The sequence below is a fragment of the Triturus cristatus genome, chromosome 1_2 (genome assembly GCF_964204655.1).
Source record: "Triturus cristatus chromosome 1_2, aTriCri1.1, whole genome shotgun sequence".
NCBI classification, from domain to species: domain Eukaryota; kingdom Metazoa; phylum Chordata; class Amphibia; order Caudata; family Salamandridae; genus Triturus; species Triturus cristatus.
This window is the reverse complement of record NC_140580.1, coordinates 17,373,996-17,401,812: the sequence shown is the minus strand read 5'-3', so window position 1 is coordinate 17,401,812 and position 27,817 is coordinate 17,373,996. Positions and strand designations below refer to the sequence as shown.

Here is a 27,817-nt window from a genome sequence, read left to right as displayed (position 1 = left end):
ATATATATATATTATCTACTGGCAGTCGCCAGTACATAGTTATAGTTAGGACCGTGTTTCCATAGGAAATCTCAAAATTCTATTTTGAATAACTTTGGCGCCGGTTGACGAATCCTCGTGAAATTTTCAAAACTAATGGGGCGCTCCGCTCAGCTCCTACCCTGAAAGTCTCGGGGGGATTCGTCAAGCGGGGGCCGAGAAAAAAGGGGGGTCCCAAAACGCGTTTTTCCCATGCATTTTCCCATAGGACCTTTAGTCGAAGGTACAGCCCGAACGGCTGAACAGAATTACTTGAAATTTGGCAAAGAGGTAGTCCTCAGGTCAGGGATGTGCCTTTTGCATATATGGAGTCAATCTGTTCAGTATTTACTGAGAAAATTGCAGTTAAAGTACATAAATATCTATAGCCGCGCACCCTAACGTGCGCGAGCGTAATTCTGATTGGTGGTTACATGTCAGTCAACGTTCGAATCGGTCGAAATCAGGAAGTGTCGGCCGCCATTTTGTTTGTTTTGAGTGCGAGAGTGAAAAAGGAAGGTGGCGGATGTGAAAAGGGGGCAGGGTAGAGAGTTCCTGACCCCCTAGCCTTTGTCAGGGGGTCCCGAAGGCAGAAAAAAACATTTTAATTTTTTATAAAAAAATCGCAGGGTGCGCGCATGGTGCGCGCACCGTGCGCTCTCGGTGAAAAAACATTAAAAAAAAATATATATTTTTAAACGAAGTTTATTGTAAAATAAATAAATAAAAAATATAATAATAAATACATAACTTAGCATTTAAAAAACCGTACAAATTCACTGAAAAAACCATAGGTTTCACACACGTTATAGTTAGGAATTAGCATTTAAAAAACCTTGCAAATTCACTTTAAAAACCATAGGTTTCACACATGTTATAGTTAGGTGGACATTTCACTCGTAAAAAACCAATGAAATTCCCCCGTTATTGTTAGTTCAGATAACTATAACTCGCGCGACCGCCACTCTATCAAAAGGATGATGTCATCAGTGATGTCATGAGTGATGCCACTGACCATGTCATGAGTGATGTAATATGTGATGTCATGAGCAGTGGATTGCGGGCGCGCGAGTTATAGTTATCTGAACTAACTATAACGGGGGAATTTCATTGTTTTTTTACGAGTGAAATGTCCACCTAACTATAACATGTGTGAAACCTATGGTTTTTTAAGTGAATATATATAAATAATGTATATGTGTTTTCACATATATTTTTATATATTTTCTGGGGTCCCTGCGCAGGGGTGAGAATATTCATGTGCTTATGACTTTGATGAGGATACCCCTGGAAGAGAACTAGGATTACAGATAAGTAACTTATCCTTGCTGACTATTAAAATAGCCTTTCTAGTGGTCATAACATTGGCTAGGAGGTCCGTGAACTGCAGACCCTCTGTACAACTTCTTTATATCACCTTTCAGCCAGACGAGCTGGTTTTGAGGATTTGTGCCTGGTATTCTCTATAATGACAGCTATACATTGGCTAAAAATCAGCCCCTTGCTGATTCTACCGGAGTCAAACCTATGACCACCTCATTAACTCCCATAGTTCCTGTCCTGGACATCTGTCATTGCACACGTTCACCAAACACTACTGTCTGGATGGTCAGGTCCGTCGTGATGGGCACTTCGACCGTTCGGTCCTGAAGGACTTTTTGATCTAACCTGTTTGCAGACCCACCTCCAGGGAGGTATTGCTTGGGTAGCTATTCTACAGTAAGGAAACTGCTGCTAAAGTCTCTGTCAGATGAACAAGTTATTTGCCTTCGGTAATGCCTTATGTGGTAGAGACTCTGTGTAGCCGCAGATTTCTTACCGATCTTCCCCACTCTACAAACTTAGTCATTAGGGTCACACTTCAAATGCACACCAGTGTGTTCGCATTCTTTGTAACTCTCCGCTTCTGGCGAGGAAAAAACTGACAGCGCTCTGGGGTGGCGTCTGTATAGGCACATTCGACGCAGCCTGTGTGTAGCGGAACAATGCCACCTACCGGCGTGCAGGTGTACAACTTGAACATTTCTGGATACAGTCTGACGCCTGGGTAATATTCAAAGGTAAGGAATCTGTGGCTAGAGTCTCTACCAGAACAGTTGTTACTTAAGGTAAGTAACTTGTTTGATAAAAGAAGTACAACTTTAGGTTTGCATCTTACGGTCAACAGAGCTTAGCACTGCTGGTGAGCAGCATTGAAGAACACAATAGTTCACCTATCAATTAACCTATCAGAGGGCTTTTGGCACACGTTTCCTGTGTAGGAAAAACGCCTGGTGTGTCAGAATGAGAAATGAGAAGCAGCCTAGCGCATACTTACCAAGCCGGTGTCTTCCAATGCTATACTTGTATAATCAGGTGATTGCGGTGCATCCAGTCCCATCTCCCTCAAAATATAAGACTATCAAGAGAGCATGTAGACAGTTGTCAACCAGAAGCTAACCGCTTTTCAGCCCAACATGTTTTTTTTCTCAGGGTGCACATCAGTGTAGGTGTTTCACTTAAACCTGGCCATCAAAACTTGTACTGTCATTACTGGGCAACGTTTCCTAGTTGCCCAAGTACTATGCTACCTAAAGCCAAGACTTTTTTGTCCAGACTGCAACATTTTAGATTTTTTAGTAGGGAGGACTGAAGTGATGGCGGCAAGTCTGCTTATCCTGGGCAGAAAAATATTGTGTCACAGGTGCGTTCTGGTGTTTTATGGTCCTCTGATGATCCACCATCAGGGCTCAATGTGTGTGTTCCTAAACCAGCATCATTGGGGCTTGAAGGTCATTAGTTAATTGTAACCGAGGCGCCACTAGTTGCTCAGTCTCAGCCAAAATTGTCATTAGAAGATCAGGTTTTCAAACACTGCCTGCAAAGGCAACATTACAATTATGCGAGGCTCAGGTGCAGTGCAGAGGGGCTGGAAGGCATGGAGTATAGGAATAGATAGGAACAGGTTGCCAGATAGTGTTATTTAAATGGGAAGGTGATGGAAAGGGTGTTGGGGAATGATGGCACGATGCCACTTCAATTATATTACTATTTTTTAAATATTTGAGATGAGGAGAGATGACCAGAGGGTTATTGAGGTGGCTGACAGAACAAATTGGTTTATGTTATTTTTCAAGTGCAACTAGGGAGAGCGTGCCTGAGAGGGGTGAGACTGTCGTGCATGGCCCTGCATTAACTGCTCTACCTCTGCTCTCTCTCCCATGGTCTCCACTATTAGTTTTTCTTCTGTTATCCTCAACATTCTTTTGCCTATAGACACCTCTGTCCTATCTCTTGTGTTGAATATAGCATTTTCTCGTCTTCTCAAATTGTGTCCTGCTTTATTTAAACTGGTTGCATGGGACACAGGAGAAGGACTCTAGATACAACAGTAAACTTGAGTCTGTAAATCGTCCTAAACTGTAAATTTGTTACATTGGATTTTCTTTGTATATTTCGTAATTTTGAATAATAAAAAGAAAGCAAATACTGAACACTGAAAAAAATCTTGAATCGTCAGTTGTCAGTAAGACATTTGTATAACTTGAAATTTTCGAAGTTCCGCCTCAGTGACTTATTAGAGTGTAGAAGGTATATTATTTATTTACAGAGAAACTAAAGAAGCACAATGGACTTAACTGTATCTAGGTTCTAGATGTAGCTAACACTGATCACCATCATAGAATCATTTAGAAAAAAAGAGTTGACTCGTTCTTAATGCCCAAATGGAATGTTTGTGTCAAACGAGTCTTGGTATGCTATTCCACAGCTTTGCTCTCGGCACCAAGAAACTTACACTTGGTCCAGAGGGACCAGAAAGTAAACTGCTCCTGGTAAACCTAAAGAATCTGGTGGAGCAATATCTTATGGGTTCATTTGCAATGTGTGTCAGCGTCCGGCTATATAGGCTCCTAAAGACCAGAATCCAAATCTTGGAAAATATTCAACCACTCCTAGAAAGTGCATGGATTGCTCTTCTAAGAGCAGTGTAAGGGTCTCTTCCTGAAGCTAAAAATAATGGACACTGCAGCATTTTGCACTTGTTATATAGATGCTGGTGCTGTAAGGCTGGTAGACCACTGTAAAGGGTGCTACCAAAGTCTAATTTGGCACTTATTACATTACTACATGGTGAAGTTTAGTGGACACATGATACATCACTCTAAAGATCTTAGGCATCAAACCAGTGGTTTTTGAATTACAGCATCAATTTGAGATACTAGGCTAATGTATAAGGTCCAGAGGAAACATAGGTTTTTCACTTTCTTTGAGTTCAGAAAACTTGTACTAAAGAAAACAAGAGATTGTGGATGAAGTCATGAATTAAAAACCTTGTAAAAGGTCAGGAATGACCCCAGGTTTGAGAGCATTTAACTTGGGGTCATTACTCCAAGCCACCTTGATATTTAAAATGGGATTAGTCTTTATACGTCTAGCCCTTGGCCCTTTTACGTGAAGATAGTTTTCTCCAGTATTAGGGGTATCTGTCATAGATTCACATGCTTGAATCATTCCCCGTCGTCGAAGTGGGAGTCCCACGGTACATAAAAAGCACTAAGTAATTACTCTAACATTAAAGTTAATAAAGAAAAAAACATTTGCTTTAATATCTCGTCCTAGTCATTAGGTATGGTCCAAACTCCAGCCAATCAGGCAACAGCACCCTCTAGAACCCTCTCCACAGAGGCTCCAGGCTCTCAGATTTTCTACTGCATGTCATGTGAAGGGAGTCTCCCTGAGCTCTGCTCAGTGCTTTCTCTTGGCCTTCTTTCAGATCTTTAATCATCATGTCTTCTTCTAAAAGATCTCTCTTCAGGCATTGTGATTCTTGTGGGAAATTAAGACTTCACTTAGATGATCCCACCAAGAAGTGTATTTATTGCCTTCACCCTGAACACCAGGAGAGAGACTGCATAATTTGTAGAACCTTTTCTCAAAAAACTTTGAGAGTTAGAGAAGGATGTCTTTTTCTGTGGCTGCAGAAGCTTAAAACCAAAGACAATCCTTTATCTGATGAGGAGAGTGATTCCTCACTTAAAACTACAGCTTCAAAGAAAAGATCTAGTGAGGTGGAGCTGGTGTCTCCTAAGGCTGCTAAGGGGTTAAATAAGCATCATCACACCTCAAAACATGAAGATCAGCCATCATCTTCTAAAAAAGAATCAGCCTCTCTTAAAGAGGAGGCTGTGCCCTCAATGCCTTCTCAAACTACTTCAAAAATGAAGCAGGTGTCAAGATCTCTTCCTGAGACAACTTTACCTCACCAAAAAGATGCTCCGTCTACAAAACAGTTGACGGTTCCTTCGCCAACGAAAATCTGTCACCACGACGTCGATTTTTTTCGTCTCCTCAGACTACGATGATCATGTCATCGGCATCATCTCCGTCGACGTTAGCATCTGTGAAGGTGAGACCGTCTCCCATTACAAATTTGTGTTCCTCGCCGACGAAAAAGAAAAGACCTTCGTCGACGAAATCTCATCGCCGCTGCGACTGTCGGCGACTCTCAAAGGCAAGTCTCTCTCGTCATCGCTGTCCTCGTCGACGGTTGCTTTGTCGACCGTAGCCTTGTCGACGGTAGCCTTGTCGATGGTAGCCTCGTCGACGGAACTGAAGATTTCGGATGCAGATCCTCGTTGACGAACCACGTCGACATCAAGATCGTCGACGGAAGAACTGCCGACGAAAACTTAATCTAAGACATCCTCGTCTGTGGTATGCTTGACATAGTCATCGATGCTAGTCCTATCAACGAATATAGCTGCTTCCAAGGAAAAAAGACGTTCACAGGAGGTTATACTGCCTTTTCACACAACTCCAAGAAAGGTGTTTCCCTGCCTTCCAGAGAATTTTTTTGATTATGGAGCAGATGAGGGGGAATCAGAAGACAAGGGAATGTTCGGGGTGGCTCACAGTCCCTCTGACCTTCTCATTAAATGCCAGGATGATGAAGAGGAGGACTATGTATATTATCCTGAAGTCACCAACCAAGAGAGGCAAACTGAACAAACAATCCAAATGCCTGTTTCTCTGGTTTCAAATTTACAGCATATGGTAGAGGATTACTACCGCAGATTCCCTCCTTCAGAGCCGGCATCTTCAGTTCCTCAAACGCCTATTACACAGCCTTCATTGCTAATTAGATCCTCTCCTCCAGTTACCCCAGTAACTGCTGCAACGCAACATCAGGACCAGGAGGTTCATACCACTGATGACTATCAGATCCAGAGACCATTGCCTTCCACTCCACCTCCAATAGATTCACCACCTGAAGATATTGGTGGCTTCCATACCCTTATGGAGAGAGCTGCAAAGAGGTTTCAGCTCCTCATGGTGACTAAGCAGGCTGACTGTTTCCTATACGATTTCAAAGAACAAAAAAACAAAGACAGGTTCGTTCTTTTCCTATAGTAGACTTTATATGGCAAGAGGGCTTAAAGGTCATGAAGACACCAGCCGCTGTTCCGGCAGTCTTCCCTAAATTGGAGAAGAAATATAAGGCTCCGGGAAACTTGCCTTCCTGCCTTATCGGGCAACCTAAGCTGGATTCTATGGTTTCGCAAGCAGCTCAGCGTCGTGCCAGAAATTCTGCTTCTCCATTGTCAGCCCCACCTGATAGAGATGGAAGACGACTCAACTCATCGGTAAAAAATTCTCAACTATGGCTGCAACTACTGTTAGAGCTGCCAATTCCCTCACTATTTTAGGCAGATACGACCGCCAAATGTTGTCGGCCATTGCACCATATATAGAGATGTTACTGGAAGAATCCGAATCTGAAGCTCTCAAGATCCTGCAGGAGGGAGAAAGGATCTCGGCTGAGATCATCGATTGCGCAGTGTATGTTTCTTCCATGGGATTTCGTCAATTGGCTGGAGCTGTGGTCCTGAGGCGTCGGAGCTGGTTAAAGGCTACTTCGTTCAGACAGGAAGTGCAGACGAAGATAATTGACATGCCTTATGATGGTGAATCTTTATTTGGACAGCACGTTGATGAAGCCCTTCAGACCATCAAGAAGGACACAGATTCGTCAAAGTCTCTGGGAACTCTACAATTCGAGAAGCAGCCCTTTCGTGGAGCACAAGTACGTGGCTCGTCCTCCTTTCGAGGGGGTTACAGTCAGTACAAACAGTACCAACCATACCACGGTCAATCAAGGTACCCATCATCACAGAAGCAACAGTCATTCAAGCAACCTCCTGCCGCCTCCTACAAACATTACATAGGAAAGACTGCCTATAGAGGCAGAGATAACTCCAAGAAGCAGTGACAACCACCCACTGCCGGCCACTGTTCCCACCAATTCAGTCAAAGTTGGTGAAAGAATTTCCTTTTTCTTCTCCAAATGGTCTGCATTGCCAACGGACAGATGGGTTTTGGACATAGTTTCCAACGGTCACGCTTTGGAATTCTTAAAGATTCCTCCGAATTACCCTCCCAGAGGTGGTCCTCCTGCTCATCTAAAAGAACTTTTGTCCCAAATAAAAATAGTGTTAAAGAAGGGATGATCGAAGTGGTACCAAATTTACAACGAGGAACAGGGTTCTATTCGAGGTTTTTCCTCATAAAAATGAAATCTGGAGAGTGGTGTCTCATTTTTTACCTTCGTTGCCTCAGCAAATTTCTTAAAAAGCAAACCTTCCGAATGTTGTCTCTTCAGGAAGTGCTTCAATAGATAAATCAGGAAGATTTCATTGCAACCCTAGACCTACAGGATGCCTATTTTCACATCCCTATCCTCCCCAGACACAGGAAATTCTTACGCTTCAGAGTGTCTGGCAGGGATTTCCAATTCAAAGTCTTACCTGTTGGCCTTCGTTCAGCGCCCCGGGTGTTCACCAAGGTCCGAGCACCGGTGGCGGCTCATCTAAGTCAGGCTGGAATTCAAATCTTACCTTATCTGGACGATTGCCTCATGAAGGCAAAATCTTTCACAGTAGCCAGCAGTCACACTCAAATATGTTTTTCTCTCTTCCCATACGTGGGTCTCTCAATAAATCTCCCAAAGTCTCAGTTAATCCCCTCAAAGGTGAGAACATTCTTCGGAGCAACCTTGGACATCCATCAGGCAAAGGCCTTTGCCTCACAAGAAAGGCAACAAAAGATTCACAAGTTGACAACTCTACTGCTCACAAGAAAGTCCATTTCAATCCACAAGTAAAAATCGCTTCTGGGAATGTTGTTCTCTTGCATTCCTCTAGTTCCCAACTTTCGTCTGCGAATCAGACCCTTGCAAGAGGAGCTGGACAAGCAGTGGCTGCGGATCTCAGGGTCCTTCGACTATGTTATTAGAATAACACCTTAAATGAAAGAAGCACTCCTATGGTGGACTCACATCTCAAACATAGCGGCAGGCCTATCGTTCATAGTGGACTCACCAGGTTTCACAATAACAACCGATGCATCTCTCGAAGGATGGGGAGCACATCTGGAACGACTGACAGTGAAGGGAAAATGGGACAGCCACCAACGAACATTGCACATAAACCTTCTAGAGTTGAAAACCATATTCCTGGCTCTGAAATCTTTTCTCTCAATAATATCAGGAGCTCCAGTATTAATCGGGACAGACAACACAACAAGCATGCATTATTTAAACAAACAAGGGACAAGATCAACTATGCTATCCCTGCAGGCACAGCAAATCTGGGATTGAACTATTCAACATCAGATAACACTGACGGCAGTGCATGTTCCAGGAGTGGCCAATATCCTAGTGGATTCATTGAGCAGGTCGATTACAACCAACCACGAATGGGAACTTTATCAACCAACGCTGGATCACATCTGTGGGATGTGGGGCAAACCGAGTTTAGACCTATTTGCAACCAGTGGGAACCGAAAATGCCAATTCTTCACCAGTTGGCTACCCCAACAGGGATCGTACGGGAATGTGTTTTCGATAAATTGGTCAAAGATTTATGCTTACGCTTTTCCTCTTATTCCTTTAGTCCCAAGGGTGCTTCGGAAGATGAGGAAAGAATCCTGCTGAATACTTCTCATAGCTTCCAGGTGGCCTCGCCAATTCTGGTTCACAGAGCTTCTACTCCTATCGGAGTGCAAACCCAGGCTGTTGCGCCCATTACAGAACTTGCTGACCATGAACTGCGGCCAAGTCTGCCATCCAGATCCAACATCTTTGTGATTAGCAGCTTGGCTCCTGAATACTATGAGTTTGCCGACCTAGTTATACCTGCTGACTGTTGGGAGGTCCTAGCTATTGCCAGAGCGCCCTCAACTATCAAGACTTATAATTTCGAGTGGAAGAGATTCTGTCATTGGTGTGCAACCTCTGAAGTGCACCCTATTCAGTCTTCACCAGAACAATTGCTGCCTTTTTTCCTCCCACTGGCAAAATCTGGCCTTTGTCATTCTACTATTAAAGTATTCCTTGCCGCGATTTCCAGATTTCGACGGCAGAATGGATCACAGTCTCTTTGGTCCTCAAGAATAATAAAACAATTTCTTAAAGGATTGTTTAGAATGTTCCCTCCAATTAGGCGTCCACCTCCGCCTCCCTTTGAGCCTATTCATAGAACTGACCTTAAATTCATTTCATGGAAAACATCACTTCTACTGGCTCTTACTTCAGCTAGACGAGTAAGCGACATACATACTTTCACTACTCGACATCCTTTCCTCCAGTTTACTAAAGACTGTTATACTTCAGACAAATCCTACCTTTATTTCTAAGGTCCCATCGGATTTTCACTTAAACGAACCAGTCATCCTAAATACTTTCTTCCTTAATCCACAGACACCAGCAGAAAGGGCCTTACATTCCCTGGATGTTAAGAGATGTTTAACATTTTACTTGCAGAAAACAGCCTGTATCGTAAGGCTGATCAGCTTTTTGTGGATTATGGAAAAATCAGGAAAGCATATCCAGTGACTAAAAAAACTATAGCACGTTGGATTTCCTGTGCCATCCAGTTTTGCCATCAGCAAGCAGGCAAACCTCTACATTTAACAGTGAAAGCGCAGTCTCCTCCTCAACAGCTCTCTTTGCCGGTGTGCCTATTCAGCAAATTTGCAGAGCAGCAACTTGGTCCAGCAGGAAGACTTTTACCAAGCATTACTGTCTGGAAGCCGCAAGTAATGCTGATACAGCTGTGGGACAGGCGGTGCTACGTAATCTTTTTCTATAAGGTGAGCCTCTATCCTTCCCACCTTCCTTTAAGTTTTAAAATTGTCATATTCAAGGTCACTGTTATTCTGTGCGTAGGCATTGTCAGATTATTATATATGTATATAAATATATAAATAAGTGGTACATAAGTGTGATAAGTTACTTACCTGTAAACTGTGGTTCTCCAGTATTGGTATCTTTCATAGATTCACATGCGACCCACCCTCCTCCCCATAGAGGCTCCCATGTTTTTTTGTACGTTTATACTACCATTGTGCTTGAAAATCTGAGAGCATGGAGCCGTGGAGAGGGTTCTAGAGGGTGCTGTTGCCTGATTGGCTGGAGTTTGGACCATACCTAATGACTAGGACAAGATTTTAAAGTGAATGGTTTTTTCTCTATTAACTTTAATGTTAGAGTAATTACTTTCTGCTTTTTATGTACCGTGGCACTCCCACTTAGCCGAAGGGGAATGATTCAAGCATGTGAATCTATGAACGATACCCCTAATACTGGAGAAATAAGTTACTTATCTGTAAACTGTGGTTCTCCAGTATTGGTATCTTTCATAGATTCACATGCTTGAATCATTCCCCGTCGAAGAGGGAGTCCCATGGTACATAAAAATTAGTAAGTAATTACTCTAACATTAAAGTTAATAGAGAAAAAACCATTCACTTTAAAATCTTGTCCTAGTCATTAGGTATTTTTATGTACCATGGGACTCCCTCTTCGACGGGGAATGATTCAAGCATGTGAATCTATGAAAGATACCAATACTGGAGAACCACAGTTTACAGATAAGTAACTTATTTTCTTCTCCAGTATTAGGGGTATCGTTCATAGATTCACATGCTTGAATCATTCCCCTTCGGCGAAGTGGGAGTGCCACGGTACGTAAAAAGCAGAAAGTAATTACTCTAACATTAAAGTTAATAGAAAAAAACATTCACTTCTAATATCTCGTCCTAGTCATTAGGTATGGTCCAAACTCCAGCAAATCAGGCGACAGCATCCTCTAGAACCCTCTCCACAGAGGCTCCAGGCTCTCCGATTTTCTACCGCACGTTGTGTGAAGGGAGTCTCCCTGAGCTCTGCTCAGTACTTTCTCTTGGCATTTTGAAATCTTTCAGATCTTCAATCAACATGTCTTCTTCTTCGAAAAGATCTCTCTTCAGGCATTGTGATTCTTGTGGGAAATTAAGACTTTGCTCAGATGATCCCCACAAGAAGTGTATTTATTGCCTTCATCCAGAACACCAGCAAAACATCACTTCTACTGGCTCTTACTTCAGCTAGACGAGTAAGCGACGTACATGCTTTCACTAATCGACATCCTTTCCTCCAGTTTACCAAAGACTCTGTTATACTTCGGACAAATCCTATCTCTAAAGTGAAATAAAGCAGGAATACAATAGACCTCTGCAGCACCCCACAGCTCAGCGGTAGGGCTTTGAATGATCAGACCCTGCTTAATGTATGAGGCATGATGCTTAAAATAACTAAAAAATCTCGGTGGAAGATCTGAGACACCATCACAATTTTCAGCTGGTACAGCAGATAACTGTGGTGTGGTCCACAGTATTGAATGCCATTGAGACAGTCAGCTTAAAACAAACAGAACACTCTCCTTGATTAGCTACTTGCAGAACATCATCTGCGACGTTCACCAGTGTGGTGTTGTACCATTATTTAGCAAAGCTGGATTGTACTCTAGAAGTTTTATGCATGGTAGTCAGATGGCAAGTGGACAAGATGGTATTGGTATCATTGCCTTCTCTTATTTCATTATTTTATTCCAAAAGAAAGTGGAGCAGGGACTGGCCTAATATTTACTGAACCTTCTGATGAGGCATCTCTGTTGGAAGTGCTTAAATTTAGACAAGCTAACACAAGAAGATGATGGACGGAGCGCTGAAACTTTTCAGACGCTCACCCCCAGTCACAGATCTGGATTGAATCTATCATCGTTCTTTATCTCACTTCGCCACCCCTGTTCAGACACAGCTTTATGCAAATCAGTCTTGACCCTGTGCCTCATGGGAACAGTCCAACCCGAACTGCCAAGCTATGTCTTCCCTGGACCGGAAAAAAGCCTTCTGGGACCGGTTTCGGGCTAACAGCCCTCATCAGCCAGGCTAGCTTGAATCCAGTGGCAAAGTGAGCAAGGGACCCGCGTCTGGGCATACCCTGCCAACTTAGGGCGAATAAAGCAAACACCAGGAGATGACGGATTGAGTGCTGACATTTTTCAGAACTCACCCCCAGTCACAGATCTGGGTTGAATCCATCATCGTTCTTTAGCTCACTTTGCCACCCCAGTTCAGACACAGCAATATGCAAATCAGTCTTGACCCTGTGCCTCATGGGAACAGTCCAGCCGGAACTGCTTGTTTCCAGTCCAGAGAGGACCTGTCCTGGCAGTTCGGGCTGGGCTGCTCCCATTGGGCACAGGGTCAAGATTGATTTGCATATGAGTGGGTTCAAACTGGAATGGCAGGATGAGCAAAAAAACGATGGCTTTAGGCTCAGATCTCTGTACTGCGGTGAATGTATGACATTGTTCTGCATTCTGTCCATCAATTGTTCTTTTTGCCTTTGTCACTTCGAGTGGGACGGGTATGCCCAGATGTGGGTCCCATGCTCTCCATGCCACTGGAGTCAAGCTATCCTGGCTGATGAGGGGTGAAACCCCAAAACTGGTCCTAGGATGCTTATTTCCAGTCCAGGGAGGACCTGTTCTGGCAGTTCAGACTGCACTATTCCCATTGGGCACAGGGTCAAGACTGATTTGCATATGGCTGGGTTCAAACTGGAATGGCATGGTGAGCAAAAAAACAATGGATTTAGGCCCAGATCTCTGTACTGGGGTGAATCCCACAACATTGTCCTTCTCTAGTTTATGCTCCTTAGCTGCTCTGCTAGGTGAACCTATGTTTATTGTTACAAACCTCACATTGTTACTTTGGGGTACACCCAGTTAGAGTTCATTAGCCACAATAGTGTGGATTGGTCTCTGGGGAGAAAGAGAGAACAGACTAGAATCTCACCCCCTTCTGTGGCTTATATACATTTGAGGAGATGGTTTGAGCACTAACAACATGACAAATGACTTACAGGTAATAAGAGGCGCTTACACCATTTTCCCCTCCAGACCGAAACAGTGCACAGTCAATATGCAATTATATTAGTGGAGGTTTATTATAATTTAGTGTATTGAAAACATATGTGTCAGATTCACCATGATTCTAATGCAAACACTAGCAAAGCTAAAGAGAATAAAAGTAAAAAAATGACAAAAGAATCAAAGATTAACTTTTGAAAACTGTAGCCTACCTTTACTCTCTGATCTGCCAAGCTATGTGAAAAGTGCTCCACTTGTCTTGGTGCAGCTTAAATGAATGAGCCGCTGGGTTACCAGTGGGAAATGTCTTTGGGACAAGCTTAGCTCTCAGACATGTAGATATTTTCCCTCCTTTAGGAGATACAGTGTTATGTGATGTTTGTGCCTAGATGCTATGGTTGCCTAATGTGAATGTCAGAGCAACCTGTTCCCGATGCAGTTGCAAGATAACGTGTTGCTGGGTGAGAGCACTTAGTGACCCCTTACTGAGCTTGGTTATAATTATAATAATAATCCACATTTGTAAAGCGCGAACAATCACCCGTAAGGGTCTCTAGGCGCTGGGGCCGTCGGGAAGATTAAGCAAGCTATTGCCCAGAGCCACATGGTGCTGGACTAATCTGCCGCCGGCACCGGGGATCGAACTGTGATCCCCAGATTCCTGAGTCAGTTGCCCTGGCCGCGGCGCCACACCTCGTCCCAATTTACCTGGGTCAATTTACCTCTTGCTGAGCTAGGTGGAATGATACCCATTTATCATAGGGAGCTAGAGAGTTCTTGCAGGAATTCAGCAGAGAATCCATTCATTAATAGCATGCTCGTAGTAAGTTTTATTGCTATGTGTAAATTGCATACATGCTTGTCTTGCGAGAAAGCATTGTAATAGGTGCATCATACAAATATATGAGAGAGAGAGGTGTGTGTGTGAATACCACACCACATTTGTTTTTTTTTTAAATTAAAATGACTTACTAATTATTGGTGCCACAACTAGCCAAAAGTCTTGAGCATATTATAAACTTCCCATGCATGTGAAGGGGTTAGCTAGAGGGCTTTATTTTATATTAAAGCAGTGTTGTAAGGTAAAAATGTTATATGGATGTTCTGCGCTGAGCACAGTATACTAAATAGGTTATTTATAATACGTGTGATAACAGGAACAATCTTTGTAGTATGCCCATTGATATATGTACATTGCATGTATTTATTGGCACTTTGTAAATATGTATCTTTATATACAACTGAAGATCATTGATAAAGCAAGGGGAAAGTAGGCAGTTTCTACAAACAAGCAGACAAGATAGCACAGGCAAGTTTTTAGCTGTTCCTGTCTTTGTATCTCTGTGACTTTATGTATTTTTGACAGGCTGCCTTCTGTTTCAGGTTCTGCTGTGATTGGGAAAACAGAGTTGGAGAATCTGGAGTAGAGGAAATTAAAACTAACTCTTTCTTTGAAGCAGTTGACTGGGAGCATATCAGGTAGGGTCAATTTTAATGGTTCTCATTGTTGGCGGTTTATAACGTTTAAGGTATCTTTTAAGATCGAACCCTCCACAAGTTTTTACTGGTCTTGTAAAGGTCAAGACTACCTTCATCACTTAAGTAGATGCATCCCCACTCCTCAGGCTACTGATAGCACATCTTCACACTCCTCCGTTCTGACATAGGCCTGAAACTTTGGAAAGTCTTCACCAGAATTCTCAAAAATTCCATACCATTGGCCAATTGTGTGCTATACAAATGGTAATAGCATACATTAATGATCTAGTGATGTCCTGTATGCAGCTCAGTTATGGCTAAAATTATAATATTAACTTGTATTTGAAACAGTGCTAAATCATCTCAGTTTCAAAGTCCTACAATAATTACATTATTTTGAAAAAATATATATTTTTATTAAAGATTTTACAATGATACAATGCGATTACATGACTAATGTGGCCACATGTTAATAACAGGTGCTCTAAATATACAAAAATACAAAACAAGGGTCTCGTCAAACAATGTGCCATATCTGAAAAGCAAATACATAATGTTAATCCTTGAGAGATTGTATTCAGGAAAATTCTGTATGGCCTCTTCAGTATGATGAACCTGGCTATTCCGCGAAGGGAGATGTGATTTTTTTTTTGTGTAGTACACCTACCTCCTCTTCACAAAAGCCCACCTTTCCAATTGTGGTTCACTGGTCAAAGATGAAGGAAGTAGACAAACAAAATGCAGCTGATCTAAGGTCTAATGTATATCATCTTGAACAAAGATGTCCCGTCTTTGATTCAAGTGCTCTTCAGTAATGTTTGTAGCTGTAATCGTGTCAACATAGAAACTCTTCATATTTCTTTCGTGTTTTTCCTATTTCGATAGAGAGCGACCTCCTGCAATTCCAATTGAAATAAAAAGCATTGATGACACTTCAAACTTTTATGAATTTCCAGAGTCTGATATCCTAAAACCAACAGGTAGGTTTCCCAACAAAGAGGTACACATCTGATAATGATTAAACCTGTTTTGAAGCTGCGTCATGGTAGCACAAACCTCTAGGGAATAATCTGAACAATGTTCACTACATTCCTAATCTTCCATGGGACTGATCACTCAGTAAGGTACATGATGTGTGTTACTTTTATTTTTTGCACTGTTCAGGAAACATTTAGCAAATGTAATTTAACATCACTGCGCCCTATCTCAAACCTGCATTTCCTCTATAATTCAAATAAAGTAAAAAGTAAAAAAAGACTTTATAGCTATCGAAGACAACTTTGCATGATCATGTTTGATATCACAAATGCAGCATGTCTGTCCATTAACAGCATAATCTGTCATAACAGACCAGAAGAGGCAAAACCTGTTATTGTGTGGAGTTAATGTAGTGTTGATGTTGTCTTCACGTGCTCAGATTACTGTCCCTTGCAATGGGCCCATCCATGTGGGACAGCATTTTTATCATGACACGTGATCCTTTTACAGTAGAATTTTCACTATTTGCAGGAAGTTCTTGAGATTTCTGTCACAGAAAAGTGAAATTATTGAAATGTATTTTTACATTTGAAGGATTTTCTGAATAATCAGGTGTGTTGGGGTTCATGCAGGGCGCAGCAGACTTGACCCCCCTGGGTTTTTAGTATTCATAAATGTCTGGGGTTGGTAGGTTTCTCTGGCTTTCTCATGAGCCTGGACTCAAATACTGCAGACATTTTCCATAAAAGCCCTTCCCCAGCATTAGTGAGAAGTTTGTGAATCCCTGTTAAAAAAAAAGTTCAATACACACACATTTTATGCCCTAACACTTAGAAGACCCAGGGTAAAATGGATGTGAATTTAGCCTTAACTGGGGTATGTTTTGTGTGAGGAGGACTAAAGAGAACTGCCATGATTTGGGGTAAACAATTGCTGAAAATCTAACTGATGTCAAGCTCCTGGCGATCTCTTGAGCAGCCAGTCTGGGCAAGGGAAGTCTGGCACCCAGCGATGGAAACTTTGATGTGTGGATGTTGATGGTACTTGGTTGTGGTAGATTTCAAAAACTGCCCATGAGATGATACAAAGAAATGACAAGTACCATAAACCAGCATTTTGCTTTTGAAATTTCCTGAATGCACAGCACAAAGTTTATCAACGATGGGGACCCTGAACCCATAGAAGCTTTATTTCTCCAGTATTGGGGTGTCTTTCATAGATTCACATGCTTGAATATTCCCCGCAATCGAAGTGGGAGTCCCACGGTACATAACATAGCAATGTAGCAATAACATAAGCCTAATAGGCATAAAAGAAAGTAAAAACCATAGAGTTTTTATGGACAGACAACTTGTCACATCTATAACATATTACTGTCATTATGTTTTAGTACAAAATCCAGCCAATCAGGCGTCCGCACTCACTAGAACCTTCTCCCCAGAGGCTCAGGTCCTCAGATTTTCTACCGCACGTCATGTGAAGGGAGTCTCCCTGAGCTTGCTCAGTTTTTCCTCTCATATCTCCTCAGAAGATTGCCTCTATGATGTCTACTTCCAAGAAATCCCTCTTCAGACCTTGTGGAAGTTCTGGTAAACTGAGGCTTCATTCTGAAGACCCTCACAAAAAATGTATTTATTGCTTATACCCAGAACATCAGGTAAAAGATTGTAAAATTTGTAGGACCTTCTCTCAGAAGACTTTAAAAGACAGAGAAGGGTGTCTCCTTCTGTGGCTACAGAAGTTGAAGACTTCAGACAATCCTCTTTCAGATGTGGAGAGTGTGTCTTCAATCAAAACTGCTCCCACCTTGAAGAGAACAAGTGACTCTCAGAAGGTTTCTCCAAGACCTAAAGTGGTGAAGAAACATCATGTTGATAAGCCCACTGCCCAACCTTCAACTTCAAAAGGGGTGATTTCCCCCCCCCCAGGAGCCTATCTGAATCCTTTACGCCCCCGAGATCTGATTCTCAGGCGTCAAAGACTCCATCTGCGCAGTTTTTACCTCAGAAACTGCCTCTCTCGTCAACGAGCTCATCAACGCTTCCTCCGTCGACGAGAGCTGCCGTCGTCGCATCTACGTCGACGACTTCGACTTCTATGTCTATGAAGCCGGCTATGATTCTGTCGTCGGCATCTTCACCGTCGACGTTGGTATCTGTTAAGGTGAGACCCATTTCGTCTACAGTGCCTTTAACTTTGTCGACGACGGCAAGCAAACATAGAAGAAAGCATACGTCGTCAATGGTGGCTTCGTTGTCGACGGTGGCTTCGTCGCCGGCGGTGGTTCAACGACGACTTTTATCATCAGCAACAACGGCTACGACTCCATCTATAGATCTGACACCACTAAAGGCTTCAAGCTCTTTGCTTCAACGTCGCCATTCCTCTTTGGATACCCTAATGCCAATTAAAGCTCCTTCTCAGCCTCCAGAAGTGCTATTTACATCTGACGATGAGGAATCCGAGGATGACAGATTTCGGGCTTCTCGCAGTACCTCTGAGCTTCTAATAAAGTGTCAAGAATCTGATGAGGATGACGACTTACAAGAGGACGATTTCTCTACTTGTGACACGCACCCGGCGCAAGGACTTCCTATGGCACAACTGCCTTTAAGTCTTATTTCCAACCTCCAATATATGCTGGATGATTACAACCGCCGTTTTCCACGTTCTGTGCAAACTTCTCCAACGCTGCAGGTACCTTCACAGCCTGTTTCAAATAAGGAATCAGTGGCCACACCTACTTCGGCGACAAGAGTTCAACATCTTACAGTTCCTCAAATCATAGAGGAGGACATTGTCGAAGAGCAGGATGATGACGGTGACAAAGAAGAAGGTGAGCTGGATGACGGATCCCTTCTTTCAGAATGGGACAACTATCAAATACAAACGCCATCTCCTGCTATTCCAGTTCCTTTGGATTCTCCACCGGTCGACATCGGTGGTTTTCATTTGCTCGTGGAAAGAGCGGCTAAGAGATTCCACCTTCCTATGACCACCAGGGAGGAGGATTGTTTCCTATATGATTTTAAGGATCAACCTCAAAAACAAGTCTGTTGTATTCCAATTATTGATTTTATCTGGCAAGAAGGCCTCAAACTGATGCAAACTCCTAACTCCATTCCAGCTATCCTTCCTAGGATAGATAAAAAAAATACAAAGCCCCTCCAAATTCTCCTGCTTGTTTAATTTCGCAAACAAAGCCTGATTTCATCATTACTCAGGCAGCTCAGCGTCAATCAAGAAACCCATCATCTCCATTGTCTGCACCACCAGATCGAGAGGGTCGACGCCTGGATGATATAGGAAAGAAATTTTCAACTATGGCTTCAACTACAGTACGTGCGGCCAAATCTTTAGCGATCTTGGGCCGTTACGACCGCCAAATGTGCTCAGACATTTCATCTCTTATAGACCTTTTCCCTGAGGTGTCTAGGCCAGAGGCATTAAAGATTCTACAAGAGGGGGAAAGAATTTCCTCGGAAATTATCGATTGTGCTATTGATGTATCCTCCACTGGTTTCCGTCTTTTGGCTGGTGCAGCAGTCCTCAGGCGTCAGGGCTGGTTACGGGCCACGTCGTTCCGTCAGGTGGTACAGACAAAAATACTGGACATGCCTTACGACGGTGAATCATTGTTTGGCCAGCATATAGACGATGCCCTTCAAACAATTAAAAAGGACACTGACAGTGCTTGAGCTCTTGGGTCTTTACAGTTCAAAAAGCAGCCTTTTCAAGGCGCAAGAGGTGGTGGCTCCTCTTCTTCCTTTCAAGGAAATTCTAATCAGTACAGACAAGGTGAAAACCGCTACTCCTCCCAGAATCAGCAGTCATATAGGCAACAGCATTCTTCCACCTACAGGCAATACAGAGGAAAGGATTCCTCCAAGAAACAATGACTCTCACCACACACCGTCACAAGATCCTCCCGCTTTTTCAAAACTTGGAGGTCGAATCTCCCACTTCTACTCCAAATGGTCACAAATTACTACCGATCAATGGGTTCTGGATATTGTGCGCAGGGGACACGCATTGGAATTCGTAAAGATTCCTCCCAATACTCCACCAAGGGGTCCCCCTCTTGCTCACCTAAAAGAACTTTTGAATCAGCTGAAAATTTTATTAAGAAAGGGCGCGATCGAAGTGGTGCCAAAGCTACAGAAGGGCAGGGGATTCTATTCAAAGTTCTTCCTCATACAGAAAAAGTCGGGAGAATGGCGCCCCATTTTGGATCTACGGGCCCTGAACAAATATATCAAACAACAAACTTTTCGCATGTTGTCCCTTCAAGAAGTACTTCCTTTTCTATCCCAAGGAGAGTATATGACACCTTTGGATCTTCAAGATGCTTATTTTCATCTTCCCATACTGCTGAGACACAGAAAATTTCTCCGATTCAGAGTGGCCGGAAAGGACTTCCAATTCAAGGTTCTTCCATTCGGCCTTCGTTCCGCTCTCCGAGTGTTTACAAAGGTCCTTGCACCGGTGGCAGCTTACCTTCGTCTACAAGGAGTGCAAATTTTTCCATACTTAGACGACTGCCTACTAAAGGTAAAGTCGTTCAAACTGGCATCCAAACAAACTCTTTTCTGCAGGTCCCTCTTCCAATCTCTGGGCCTCACGCTAAACATGGGAAAATGTCAGTTTCTCCCAGCTCAAAACAGACTATTCTTGGGAGCCATTCTAGATACCAAGCAAGGGAAAGCTTTTGTGTCGCACGAAAGACGTCAACGTCTTCGCAATCTAGCGACTTCTATCCATCTAAAAGAGTCAGTTTCTGTCTGACAATTAAAATCTTTCCTAGGGATGTTGTCCCTGTGTATTCCTCTAGTCCCTCACTGCCGCCTGAAAATGAGACCTGTCCAGGAGGAATTGGACAAACAATGGATTCAAGTCTTGGGAACATTCAACGATTTAGTCAGAGTCACACATAGACTAAAGGGAGCTCTTTTATGGTGGTCTCACGAAGGAAATATCTCCTCAGGGCGTCCGTTTTTGATGGACACTCCACATTTCACCCTCACAACCGATGCATCTCTCGAGGGTTGGGGCGCCCACTTACAAGGGCTGACTGTGAAAGGCAAGTGGTCCGCTCAACAAAAAACAAGACACATCAACCTTTTAGAGTTACTGGCCATTTTTCTGGCTCTGAAAGCTTTCCGAACCATCATTCAAGGAAGCTCGGTGTTGATCCGTACGGACAACACAACGTGCATGCACTACATCAACAAACAGGGAGGCACAAGGTCCGTCTTGTTGTCCCTTCTGGGTCAACAAATTTGGAATTGGGCGGTTCAGCATCACATCGTCCTCACAGCAGTTCATGTTCCGGGAGCGTCGAACAATCTTGCGGATTCCCTAAGCAGATCGTCCACGACCAATCACGAATGGGAATTGCACCAACCCATTCTGGATTACATTTTTCAACTATGGGGTCCCTCAAATCTGGATCTGTTTGCAACATATCTGAACCGCAAATGCGTGTTCTACGCAAGTTGGCTTCCCCAACCAAAGTCCTGCGGGAATGCCTTTTTGATGAACTGGTCAAAAATATATGCTTACGCTTTTCCACCAATATCTCTAGTCCCCAAGGTCCTGCGGAAAATGAGGAAAGAACCCTATCACATTATTCTTATAGCCCCCGGTGGCCTCAACAAATCTGGTTCACGGAACTCCTGCTCCTGTCTCAGTGCGACCCGATCATTCTTCTTCCTCTTCCAAGTCTTCTGACCATGGAACACGGCCAAATTTGTCATCCCGAGCCAGCATCTCTACGTTTAGCGGCTTGGAACCTGAGCACTATGAATTTGTAAATTTGGACATTCCTTCAGATTGTAGAGAGGTCTTGGCTAAGATTAGAGCACCTTCCACTGTGAAAACATATAAACTCAAATGGAAACAATTCTGTCTATGGTGCAATGAAGCTCAAGTACATCCTATACATTCAAAGCCAGAATAACTTTTGCCTTTCTTTTTGCACCTATCAAAATCAGGCCTCTCGTACTCTACCATAAAGGTTTTCCTAGCAGCAATCTCACGATTCCGTCAAGATGGCTCTAACTCACTTTACTCGTCGAGAGTAATTCAACAATTTTTCAAGGGTCTTTTTCGAATGTTTCCTCCGATACCTCGGCCACCTCCACCTTGGCATCTAAACATTGTATCGGCACAGCTCATGAAACCACCATTTGAGCCAATCCATAAGGTCAGTCTCAAATATGTTACTTGGAAGACTTCTCTACTCCTGGCTCTAACATCCTCCCGCCGGGTCAGTGACTTGCAGGCATTTACCACTAAACCACCTTTTCTTCAATTTACTAAAGCCTCTGTCCTTCTCCGTACCAATCCGGCCTTTATCCCCAAAGTGCCATTGGATTTCCACCTCAATGAGCCAGTTGTTTTAAAAACATTTTTTCCAAATCCTCAAACTCCTGCAGAGAAAACACTTCATTCTTTGGATGTCAAGAGATGTCTCAAATTTTACCTTCAGAGAACAGCTACTATTCGTAAGAATGACCAACTCTTTGTGGCCTACGGACGGATGCGACAGGGTCATCCGGTCACCAAACAAACTATAGCACGCTGGATTTCTTCTACTATTGCCTTTTGCCATCAACAAGCTGGAAAACCACTTGCATCAACCGTTCTAGCGCATTCTACCAGGAAGGTTTCTTCTTCTACTGCGCTATTTGCTGGGGTGCCTCTTCAATACATCTGCAGAGCTGCAACATGGTCCAGCAGACATACCTGTACGAGACACTATTGTCTGGATGCTGCAGACAACACGGACACGGCTGTGGGACAGGCAGTCATTCGTAATCTTTTTAAATAAGGTGAGCCTCTGATGCTACCCTCCTCCTGTATACAAGGTACTTTTATTGTTTGTTTATGTATATATTATATGCCTATAATCTTTTGCACTGTGTATTGCTGTTGTTTTGATTCTTATGTACCTTATCTGATATCACTGCTCACTACTCTTATTCATGCATGTGAATCTATGAAAGACACCCCAATACTGGAGAAGAACAAAAGTTACTTACCTGTAAACTGTGGTTCTCCAGTATTGGTGTCTTTCATAGATTCACATGCGACCCACCCACCTCCCCGCAAAGGCTCCAATCATGTATTTGACTATTATGTCACTCTTGTGCTAAGAATAATCTGAGGACCTGAGCCTCTGGGGAGAAGGTTCTAGTGGGTGCGGACGCCTGATTGGCTGGATTTTGGACTAAAACATAATGACAGTAATATGTTATAGATGTGACAAGTTGTCTGTCCATAAAAACTGTATGGTTTTTACTTTCTTTTATGCCTATTAGGCTTATGTTATTACTACATTGCTATGTTATGTACCGTGGGACTCCCACTTTGACGACGGGGAATATTCAAGCATGTGAATCTATGAAAGACACCAATACTGAAGAACCACACGGTAGAGTCCCCTGTCACCCTGTGGGAGGCATTCAAGCCCGTGGTAAGGGGTGAGGCGCTTTCGGCTATGGCGGCTAGACGGCGGGAGCGATGCCGACAGGTCGCGACGCTGGAGGCAGATTTGGAGGTGTTGGAGAGGGAGGCGCCGGCCAGTGGGGACCAGGAGGCCAGGCACGTGCTGCAGTTAAAGGCGGCAGAGTACAAAGCACTGGTGACCCACGAAGCTCAGACGATGGCTCGGCACAAGTTGGGCAGAATATACGATCAGGGCGATAAAGCCTGGCTCGAGAGGAAACAACAGGCCGGCAGGGTGGTGCCGGAGTTGCGCACCGAGTCCGGGAGAGTAATTACTGAGCCCCGGGAAATAGTCAATCAGTTTGCTAGGCACTACCAGCAGGTCTACAGGCGTGGGTCGGACCGGCCGGAGGAGAATTCCGTGAACCTCCTCACCGACATACGCATGCCCATCCTATCGGCTGCAGACCGGGAGGCTCTGGACAGCCCGATCACCGAGACCGAGCTGCAGCGTGCGATAGGGGACCTCCGCCCTGGTAAGGCGCTCGGCCCAAATGGCATCCCAATAGAGATTTACAAGCTCCGGCCGGACGTCACTAGTAAGCACCTGAAACTCATGTTCGACCACAGCAGGAAAGTGAGGATGCTACCCCGGGATCAGCGTATAGCGACCATAGTGGCAATACCGAAGGAAGGGAAACCCACTGACGCCTGTTCATCATACAGACCGATCTTGCTTCTAAACGCAGAGCCCAAAATACTGGCGAAGACGCTGGCCAATAGGCTTGAGTCGGTGCTTCCTTCATTAGTCCACCCTGACCAGTCGGGGTTCATGCCCCACCGCAACACTGCCCTCAACATCAGGAGACTGAATGGTGTAATGGGGCAGCGCCACAGATTGCAGGAGGACGCGGTGGTGGTCTCCTTGGACGCCACCATGGCCTTCGATACCCTGGAATGGCAGTATATGTTCGCAGTCCTGCGCAAACTGGGCTTCGGACCTCATTTCACAGCTTGGGTGCGCCTACTATATGCTGAACCCCTGGCGCAGGTGCTGGTGAACAATAGGCTGTCAGAGGTTTTAACGCTGGAAAGAGGGACGCGGCAGGTCTGCCCCCTCTCTCCCCTTCTTTTCGCCCTCTCCCTAGAACCACTCGCGGCCTGGATACGGCAGGATCCCGCCTTGAGGGGCATAGCATGGGCGGAGGGGTGGGAGGACAGGATATCCCTCTACGCCGACGACATACTCCTTTATCTCTGTAAGCCGCGAGGATCGATAATTGTGGCGCTCGACATACTGGCTAGTTTCGGTCTCAATTCTGGATTCCGGGTCAATTGGGCCAAATCACATCTGTACGTCCTGCGAGGGGACCCCCCGAGGCTACCGGACACTTGTCCTATTAAGGTGGCAGAGGACGGGTTTAAGTACCTGGGTGTGTACATCACCGCCAATAAGGCTCTGTTGTACGAGCATAACCTTAAGCCGCCGCTACTTCGGCTCCAAAGGGAAGCCAAATCCTGGCAACACCTACCGCTGTCCTTGCTGGGCCGGGCGGCCTTATTTAAGATGCTAGCGCTCCCACGGTTTCTCTATGCGCTACAAAACTACCCGGACCTGGTTCCGAACGGCTACTTCATAGCTATCGAGGCCGCACTGCGCGACCTCCTCTGGGCCGGGCTACCCCGGATCTCGCTCGCCAAGCTCACACTGGGGTGGTACGACGGCGGGATAGCCCTCCCCGACATCCGCAAGTATTACTGGGCAGCCCACTTATCCGCGATCAACCAAGGGACGTATGGAGACGGTAACGATCCAGCCTACGGTATGGACAGATGGTTGCTCCCAGGGGGGAACTATGAAATAGCTCTTTATTCAAGACGCGGTATGCGTCGACTCACGGGACCTACACTCCACTCGGTACAGATCTGGCGCATCGCTCAGAAGAATCTCGGTTGGTCGGGAGTCCTCACGCTGGCCACGCCACTCTGGGCCTCTGAAATATTGGGCAACCTGGGGCGCACCAAGGGGTTCCGCAACTGGGACTTGATCGGCATCTCCCAAATTAAGGACATCTGGGGCCCTACGGGGGTCCGCACGTTTGCCCAAATGCGAGACGCGTATGAGCAGGCGCAAACCGAATACTTTAGATATTTGCAGGTGCATCACTCCCTACAGGCCAATATCCCACCTGAGACCAAACTGCCACAAGCCTCCCCGCTTGAAGATAGATTGCTTGATGGGCACCTCACGGAGCACGCCATATCCCTCACTTACAAAAAACTAATCAATAACCCCCCCGATACGCTCATTCCCCTTAGAGAAAAATGGGTTGCCGAAGGGCTGGAGATAGATGACGAGGAGTGGCTATACGCCCTGGCTTCCCCGCGCGAGGTCGCGATATCAGCCCGACTGCGACTTATCCAACTGAAGATCTTACACAGGGTCTACATCTCCTGCACGAGACTCCACTCGATGGGGAGGGCAGACACGGTACTCTGTAGGAGGGGATGTGGTGGCACGGGTACCTTCTTCCATGTGTTGTGGGGCTGCCCCAAGATTCAGAGGTACTGGCGAAGGGTGGTGCGGTGCATGGAGGAGGTGTGGGAGGTGGAAATCCGCCCGGAGGCTAAGAGGTGCCTCCTCAATATATGGGAGCCAACGGACCTGCCACCGAAAGGGAGACTCTGGGTGACGCTCGGGCAGGTGGTAGCGAAGAGAAACATAGCCAGGCTCTGGGGAAGTCCTATTCCACCTAAGCTGTCAGATTGGAACACTGATATGGACTGGTGCATGCTGCAGGAAAAGACTGTTTACGTGGCGAGAGGGTGCCCACGTAAGTGGGTCGAGGTGTGGTCCAAGTGGAATGATTACAGGGGGGGCATTTGTGAGCCTCCTTCCGTCGCACAGGAGGACCCCGGGGATGGGTAAACTCCTGCTGCTCTTGTTGCTCCGAGTGCTCAGAGAAAGACGCGGAGATACACCACCGGGACGTGCAATACAGACAGGGCCCTGAGTGTTGACCGTAGTTTGGGGGGGGAAGGGAGGGGGGGAGTTTGACTGTTAGGTATCTTTGCGCCTGTTGGGGCACTATGCTCATGATGTATAGTGGTGTTAAAAAAGAAAACGAGACCTACAACTTCCTCCTCTACAACAGGATACACTCGCATCCTTTAACGCCGCCGTACCCCCGGGTTGACGGCACAGGGCTGTGTGATCAGACTACCTGTAAGAGTATAACCTTCGCAGCCGGCCCGTAGGGTTGTAGGCTCTGAGCTGTGTACTGTGTAACTTTGAAATAAAGGTCTTTAAAAAAAAAAAAAAAAAAAATACTGAAGAACCACAGTTTACAGGTAAGTAACTTTTGTTCATACATGTCAGGTATGCCCACACTCAGGATCCCCAGGGGAATACAAACATGGGTGAAGTATTGACATTAATGTATGCCAGCACATGAAGAGGGAGGGAATTAACATGTATTTTTTGAAAATGCTAAAAATCTGATCGGCGTCATGTTTGACACATTTTCTCGACAAGCCAATCAAGACAGGGCAAGTCTGGCCTGTACTACTGGCTTCTGTAGGTTGTACAGAGTTGGACAATATATAGTTTTCATGAATTCCATGTAGTCCTTAATTTTATATCTGTCACCAAAAACAATGCACCATACAATGATCTACACTTTTATGAATTGATTTTGCTCTCTACATTCCATAGAAAAACCCATATAAATTTGGTAATGCCAGACTCCAGACATTCAGGGCAAAATTCCTTCTTTATCGTGGGAATTCAGATTTAGCGAGGTCCATCTGAGTAACGCGGCAAAATATTAAGCAGATGGGCTAAATAAAATGAAAGATCTCTACATTTATCATTATATCTTCAGACTGCAATGAGATATTGATGTGGGGTTTGCACCAATAAATAGCTCTGAATGTGCTGAAAAAGCTAGCCTGTATGGGAGCACAATTATACCAAATGTTTACACGTTTACGTGTTTGAACAACTTCCTACTGAACTTTTTTTTAAATTTCTTTGGCACAGAGCTACCACACACCCCACTAGTGAATGGGTCAATAGCATCTAGGAGTAAGATTCTCAAGTTAGACAAGGCTTCGGAAATACTGCTGCAATTGGATTCACTGTAAAGTTGTATGAAAAGTATTCTCGGTTGAGAGACTGGCCACAAACCGATCTATATCATGGTTGCTAAACATATTGAAAAGTGCCATTAGTGGGAAGGAGTGGTCAAATTGTGAATGTAGGACAATGAAAATGCCTCTTTCGCTATTGAGTGGAAGTATTTGGGAGAACTGCATGTTCGAAGCATGTAGATCACATGCTGTGCGTAGCTCGCTATCTAGTGTTGGGTCTGGCTGTTTGCACTTTGTCTTTGTTCGAATAAGTCTTTCCAGTCACAAGGTAGATGACTCCTCCTTTTGGTGACCGTGCACATGGGCATCGGCTCCATCGTTAGATTGGTTTTTTCCGCCATCGGGTTCGAATGTGTATTGCTGCGCTCCGGTTGGGCACCGTTTCTCAGACTCCTTCAAAGCGCAATTCACCCTAGACGGTATTGTTATCGATCGCGGTTCCCCATTCTTGGCGTATCGTCTCAACTCGAATAACTTCAATCGAAAAACTCGTGGTGAGCTGTCGGGCC

The 27,817-nt window shown here is 44.6% G+C and overlaps 1 pseudogene across 1 annotated transcript in view; it reads left to right on the top strand.

The window, feature by feature from the left end:
- LOC146866653 (serine/threonine-protein kinase 38-like) overlaps nucleotides 1-27,817 on the top strand; it is a 659,816-nt pseudogene that overhangs the window by 477,085 nt on the left and 154,914 nt on the right. The window contains exons 15-16 of the transcript XR_014966481.1: nucleotides 14,634-14,729; nucleotides 15,615-15,709. The product of XR_014966481.1 is annotated as a serine/threonine-protein kinase 38-like (transcript). The remainder of the gene's footprint in view (nucleotides 1-14,633; nucleotides 14,730-15,614; nucleotides 15,710-27,817) is intronic.